This window comes from Bos taurus, chromosome 2 (assembly GCF_002263795.3).
Source record: "Bos taurus isolate L1 Dominette 01449 registration number 42190680 breed Hereford chromosome 2, ARS-UCD2.0, whole genome shotgun sequence".
Classification (NCBI taxonomy): Eukaryota; Metazoa; Chordata; class Mammalia; order Artiodactyla; family Bovidae; genus Bos; species Bos taurus.
The window spans coordinates 121,776,427-121,783,158 of record NC_037329.1 but is presented as its reverse complement, the minus strand read 5'-3'; the positions used below and the strand labels follow the sequence as shown (position 1 = coordinate 121,783,158).

Here is a 6,732-nt window from a genome sequence, read left to right as displayed (position 1 = left end):
TGTAGGCAGATTCTTTACCACTGAGCCACCAGAGGGCCTGAGGAGGGTGGGAAGACCCACTGTGGGGAAGGGAACAGGACAAACAAAAGAACTGAAGATTAGATTAGCCTCAGTGTCAGAAGCCTTTCCTTTCTAGCTTTGTTCTAACTCCCAGCCCCAGCCTTAAAAATTATATGCACCTTTTATAATATGTAAATTCTACTTTAAGGCTGCTAAGGGAATTGCCTGGCAGTCCAGTGGTTAGGAGGCAGTGCATTCATGGCCAGGGCCCGGGTTCAATCTCTGATCACGGAACTAAGATCCTAAAAGCTTAGTGGTATGGTCAATAATAATAATAAGGCTGTTAAAAAATAATATATGCTTCTTATAAAAAAATTTTTAATTATAGAGATGAATGCTTAATAAAGTAAAAGTCCCCTGTAATCATACCTAAAGAAAGAAAACCATTACCAGTTTGTATTATATTGTTCTTCCCTATCTTTCTCTGTACATTCATATTTTTTGATGTATTCCTATATGCACGCACATGTGTGCATGTTTAATAGAAATGGGATTGTTTCTCTTAGCAATATGCCTTGGACACTTTCCCATGTCAGTTGCATTTAGATCTACATTATTCTTTTAAAGGCTGCCTATGTAGTATGGCTAAACTATAATTTAACAGGTTCCTTAATGATAGATACTTGGATTGTTTCCATTTTTTTGCTAACACAAGCAGTACTGGAATGGACATTTCTGCACATACATCTTGGATTCCTTTTAGAGGAATTCTGTAGGATAAATTCCCAGAGAAACTGTTCCTTTTAAAGCACCATGCTGCATAGATTATCACTTTCATCTTATTCCAAATACCCTAAGATAAAAGGCTGACCCTGATGTAAATTACACAAAGTGCTTAGGCTATAGTACACTTTTAAAAAATATTTATTTAAAATATTTATTTCCTGGAATAGGAAATGGCAACCCACTCCAGTGTTCTTGCCTGGAAAATTCCATGGACAGAGGAGCCTGGCGGGCTACAATCCATGTGGTCACAGAATCAGACATAGATGAGCATGCAAACACATACCCACCATTTATTTACTTGGCTGCACTGGGTCTTTAGTTGCATCATGCAAACTCTTAGTTGTGGCATGTGGGATCTAGTTCCTTGACCAGGGATCGAACTGGCCCCCCTGCATTGGGAGGATCAGGTCTTAACCCCTGGACCATCAGGGAAGTCCCAACTAATGTGTTATTTTCATGATTATTATTACAATTATTTCATGATATCATTAGTCTGGTAGGTAGAAGTTCATTTCTTCAGTCAACAATTAGTAATGAGCTTCTACCAGTGATGAGCCAGAGGATCCAATAGCAAACTGATGTACACCCTGCCCCCAAGAAACCAACGGTCTAGTTGTCCATGAATGTATCACCCAGGGAGTACAATAGTGTAGGATAAATGCTACAAAAGTGGTAACTGCAGGAGAGATAAGGGAGAATATAAGAGAGACAATAACCAACCTGAAGAAGGGCAGGCAAGAGAGGGGAGAGGAAAAAGAAGAAACAGGTTCAGTTATCAAAACGGGAAGTAATGAGCACTCCAGCCACTAGAAGTAACTAAGCAGAGCCCGACACCATCTCCAAGAACTACTGGTAGAAACAGTAAACCAAATCAGTGGTTTCTCAAATGTCTATGCGAAGACTGGTGCTTGTGGATGGAGACAGCAGAAAAGTAAGGATAAAAAGGTAAATTTCAAAAACAAAAAAGGTACATTTCATATGCGAAATTTATTCAGTTTAAGGAACAGGCTTTCATTCTGACAGTATACTCTTCCTACCTTTTTTGGTATTAAAATATCCTTCCCTGGACTGCAACGGAACTGGCACCTTTGCTGTGCATCTGTGGTGCTACAGGGTGGACCCTTGTGATGCGCACACAGCAGCCGATGTTAAGACCAAGGGGCTCCTTAGAGTACCAGCTCGGACTAGCAGTTGTCTCAGATTCCCAGAACCCTGCTCCTGTGAAAGGCTGAATTTAAGATGAGGGAATTTATGATGTATATTTGTGTAAATATATACACAAATGCAGAGTAATTTATAAATTGGGAATTTTGGGGAAAGATATTAAAGTTCAGTTGCTAAAAAAAATAAAATAAAATATCCTTCCTTTCATGAAGTAGTGGTTGTAGTAAATGATAGTTGTTTTTCTTTAATGTTGTTGTTTGGCCAAACTAAAAGCTAGCAACCATATCTGGATCCCCTTCCCCACTTTTTAAACTTCTGGGACCTCTGAGCCAGGTGACTTTTAAGGCTCTTTCCATCATTGTGTTTACAAGATCTCTGCTCAACAATGATCATGACCTGAAGCTAAGTTAAGTTTGCACTCTGTGAGCCAAAGCCCATTGCAACAGACCCAAGGTTAAAAAATAATAATAATAAGTACGTCAGTAAGTAAAAGGGGGGGAAAAAAACAATTTGGTAACCTCTTAAACAATTATTTTTTGGTTCCCAAACCACATCAGAGTACCTCAAGTTTCCATGTAGACTTGCTCCCAGGAAATGCAGCACTGAAGAAGAGAAACCACAGAAATAACAGATAGAAGTGATATGGGAAAAATCAATTTGGTGCAGTTTTCACAAACCTTTAAAATAGAGCGATTTAAGTGACGATGGGGTTTTATGACCAGCAGTGGCAGAGCCTCTAATGGCACTGCTGGTGTTTTTTGGCATTTCTCTGTGCAGGTGGGGAGGGGATTTTTTTTTTCCTCTCCCTTTCCACTTAGAAGCAAATGGAAGCAATGAAAAGCAAAAGTCTCCTGTAAGGTCCCATTAAGAGAAACAAATGAAATGCGGCTCCCCTATAACCAGAAATCATAAAATCCTCAGACAAGCACCGGGCATGACTTCCCTGCAGGAACTGAGTATTCACCAGCACACCTGGCTCTGCTGTTACCATGGCAACTCCTCACCTTTACATTCCTTGACTTGGGGGGTTGAGACTGGTTCAGGGCACATTGGAGTTTTTCATGTTTCTCCTTGACTTCTGGAAAAAGGAAAGGGGAGGAGAGGGAAAGGATTCTAAATCAGCTGACCTCCTGCCTTGGCTGTTTGCTTTTCGGCTTGTGTAACTAGGCCTCACTGCTGAGGGGGGCCTGCAGTGGGTTGAGAGCGTGGGAATGGCTCTGCCAGAGCCCTAAAGACCTAGGTTCAAATCTCAGCTCCTCAACTGAATCCATTTATTCATTCCAACAAACCCTCCTCTGGGCCAGGCACTAGCAGTGCAGAGAGATGACTGAATAGCCAGAATTGGCCCTCAGAGAGCTGACAGTCCAGAGGGAAAGTTGGGTCAGCAGATGACCACAAGCCAGCGTGACAAGTGACTTCACCAAGGCAGGTGTCAATTCTATCTCTGCCCAGAGAGGTGACCTTGTAGGGAGGGGAGAAACAAGCTCACACTGCATTGACAAGGACTCTTGGAAACACTCTAGCAAGAGTTCCTTCTTCTTGGGCCCAAAGAACTCAGCATGAGGGCCCGAAATTAAGGGTGACAAGAGTTGAGATTTGCACTGTGGATCTCAGACATGTCAACTCACTTATCTGAGCCTCAGTTTCACCATCTATAAACCAAAGCTAACATTAACTGCCCTACTCCTGCTGACAAAAATTACATTAATTACTACAGAATGATGATTCAAAGAACAGACAGAACCGGATCCAAAGCCTGTTGCTCCAGTGCCCAACTGTGACGTAATTCTGGACTTTAAACCCTCTGAGTCTCACTTCCCTCACATGTAAAAGAATCATCCTATGAATCTAGGCTCTGAAATACAGAGTGAAGTAAGTCAAAAAGAGAAAAATATTGTATATTAACACATATATATGGAATCTAGAAAAATGGTGTCAATGAACTTACTTGCAGGGCAGGAATCGAGACGCAGACATAGAGAACGGACCTGTGAACACAGTGGGGGAGGAGAACATGGGACAAATTGAGAGAGTAGCACAGACATAGATATACACTGCTGCTGCTGCTGCTGCTGCTGAGTCGCGTCAGTCGTGTTCGACTCTGTGCGACCCCAGAGACGGCAGCCCACCAGGCTCCCCCATCCCTGGGATTCTCCAGGCAAGAACACTGGAGTGGGGTACCACTGCCTTCTCTGACACTACCATGTGTAAAACAGCTAATTAGTGGGAAGTTGCTGTATAACACAGGGAGCTCAGCTGGGTGCTTTGCGATGACCTAGAGGGATGGGATGGGGTGGGTTTCAGGGAGGCTCAAGAGGGAGGGGACGTATTTATACTTCTAGCTGATTCACGTTGTTGTATAGCAGAAACCAACACAACATAGAAAAGCAATTATCCTCCTATTAAAAAAAAAAGAATGTATAATGATAATCATACAACACACAGTGATGTGAGAATTAGATGGGATGAGACAGGTGAACCATATAGCAGCCCCAGACAAAACGTGCTAGTTACTTATTACAGAATCCCCTGATCTAGTGCCTGATGTGTCCCTAAGTCAGATATTACTGTTGTCATTATTATGTGGCACTCGGTAGAAACTCCGTAGACGTTACTTTCCCAGCCTCTTTGGACCCTGTCCTCTGACCACTCCACCTTTGCATCGCCTCTATCTTTCACATGTGTTGGCTGTTTCTCTCCCAAGCTAAGGAGAGGGCAGTTTAAGCTGCATCCCTCCCCAGCAACCCCTTCTTCACCTTGGCCTGAGCCTCTCTCCTGGGCTGAATGAAGGTGGAAAGGGCCTGGGCTGAGCCCCAAGGGCTCCTCTGGAGACCGAGGTGGGGGAAAAGGCAGGGAGTGCGTCAGTCCTGATGCAATCGCAGGCTCATGGCTTGGCCCACTTCCTCCTCTTTGGGTGTTTACCGGAGCCTGGATTCCACAGGAACCCTTGGAACAGAGCACTGACGAGGGCAGGCAGCACACAAAACTGTGTCTTCTTGGGGGACAGTTTAGACAAAAAAGCGATACTGCGTGTGGGCCTCAGGTGCCCTGGGCTCAGGGACACAAGAAAGAGATACCAGGTGTCGAGTCCAGAGGAGGGGCCAGGCTGGAGGAGGGGCACTGACCGCAGGCTGCTGCCTGGCCACTTCCAGACCAGCTAGGAGAGGCCCAGTGAATAGGCCCTTTATTCCTGGGCTTAGACGCTCGGGGGAGGGAGCTCTGGAAGGGTGTCTCAGGTGACAAGGAGCCTCAGAAGAAGCTGAGAGGATCCTGTCCCTTCCTTCCCAGTAGAAACCCGAGCTGGAGAGAAGCTTGTTTCCAGGCATTTGCTGAGAGCTTCATCGCGGAGGCCCCTGGCCAAGCCCACCACCTTGTGGGTCACCTAGCCACAACCTCAGAAGTGCGGAGTCACACGGGGTAGAGAACACAGGTTTTTGGCAGTCATGTCGCAGAACTTCCAGTTACTGGCTGGGTGCCCCAGGCAAGTGACTTCACCTCCCTAACTCTTAACTTCCTCGTGTCAAACAGAATCATCAGAGTAATAGACTTCAGAGATAAAGCCCCTAGGCCCTTAGAACAGAGTCTGGTGAGGGCGAAAGCGCTACCTGTTGCATATTGTTATTTTTATTAAGACACAGCAGGAGGCAGAGAGGCAATGGAGCCCAAAATCAGCTGTTTGCTTCCAGGTCCAGGCACTGAAATTCTTTCCTGCTTAGAGAGCCTTCCCCTTTTTTTTTCTTTTCCTCTCCCCTGCCCTCTTCTCCCTCCCTCTCTCTCTGTGCCCCTGAAGCTGAGGCCTAATTGTCCTCCTTTCAGTATCTAATGACTGTTTCCCAGTTATCAGGAAAGCATCCGACCGCCCCTCCCCCAGAACTGTGAAACCGAGTAAGCAAAGCTTGCTTAAACTCCTGAGTCATTCAGCAAAACCGGCCCGAGATAATCAGTGGATCAAGGAAACTAGATGCAGAATGGGGGAAACCCAGCAAAACCCAACCTCAAAACCAGGGCCTCCTCTCAGGGCAACTTCCCTCTGCTGGCCCCTAGGAGGGGCTTTCATTCAGGCTCCATAAACAAGACAGCACGGGGCATCTGAGACCTTTCCATTCCCTTCTGCTCTCAGAATAAGACATGAGCTACACCTGGGTCTCTAGCCTGCCGCCAGGCCTTCCCATGAAATCTTGTTTTACACAAACTCTTCGCTGTGGGACAAACTCTCTTCCTTGCTGCCACGCCCCAGTCCCAGGGAGAGTTGACACCCTGCCTCCCATCCTCCCTGCCCGATCATTTCTCAGCCCCTGCACCTTGCCTTCGGCCCAACCACTCCACGGCCATCACAGTCATCAGTGGCTTCTTAGTTGCCAAATCCCAAACACTGTCTCCAGGCCATTCCTTCTTGCCCTCTGCAAACATTCAAACACTCTGACGACCCCCTTCTTTAAATTCTCCCTCCTGGGGCTTCTGTCAGACCACAGCCCCCTGGTTCTCCTCCCCCTGAGACCAGCACTCTGGGTACTGGCTGCTCTCCCTGTCCTCATGACTCTGCTCTTAGCTGTCTTCCCTTCCTTATCTTCAAGCCCCTTCCCAGGTTTAATCTGTTCCCAGGTCTTTAACTTCCACCTCTTCGCTGGTCACTTCCCTGGTGGCTCAGATGGTAAAGAATCTGCCTGCAATGTGGAAGACCAGGGTTTGATCCGTGGGTCAGGAAGATACCCTGGAGAAGGAAATGGCAACCCACTCCAGTATTCTTGCCTGGAAAAGTCCATGGACAGAGAAGCCTGGCAG

The 6,732-nt window shown here is 46.1% G+C and overlaps 1 protein-coding gene across 2 annotated transcripts in view; it reads right to left on the bottom strand.

Moving 5' to 3' along the window:
• Positions 1–292: 292 nt before the first annotated feature.
• LOC112443213 (uncharacterized) overlaps positions 293–6,732 on the bottom strand; it is a 39,475-nt gene continuing 33,035 nt past the window's right edge. The window contains exons 3-5 of one of the 2 annotated variants that reach the window (XM_059879411.1): positions 3,899–3,938; positions 2,955–3,028; positions 293–2,552 (exon numbers count right to left, since the gene is read on the bottom strand). The gene's annotated coding sequence lies outside the window, so the exon portion shown is untranslated. Of the gene's footprint in view, positions 3,029–3,898; positions 3,939–6,732 lie in introns of both variants that reach the window. The other variant, XM_059879404.1, reaches the window with a different exon arrangement.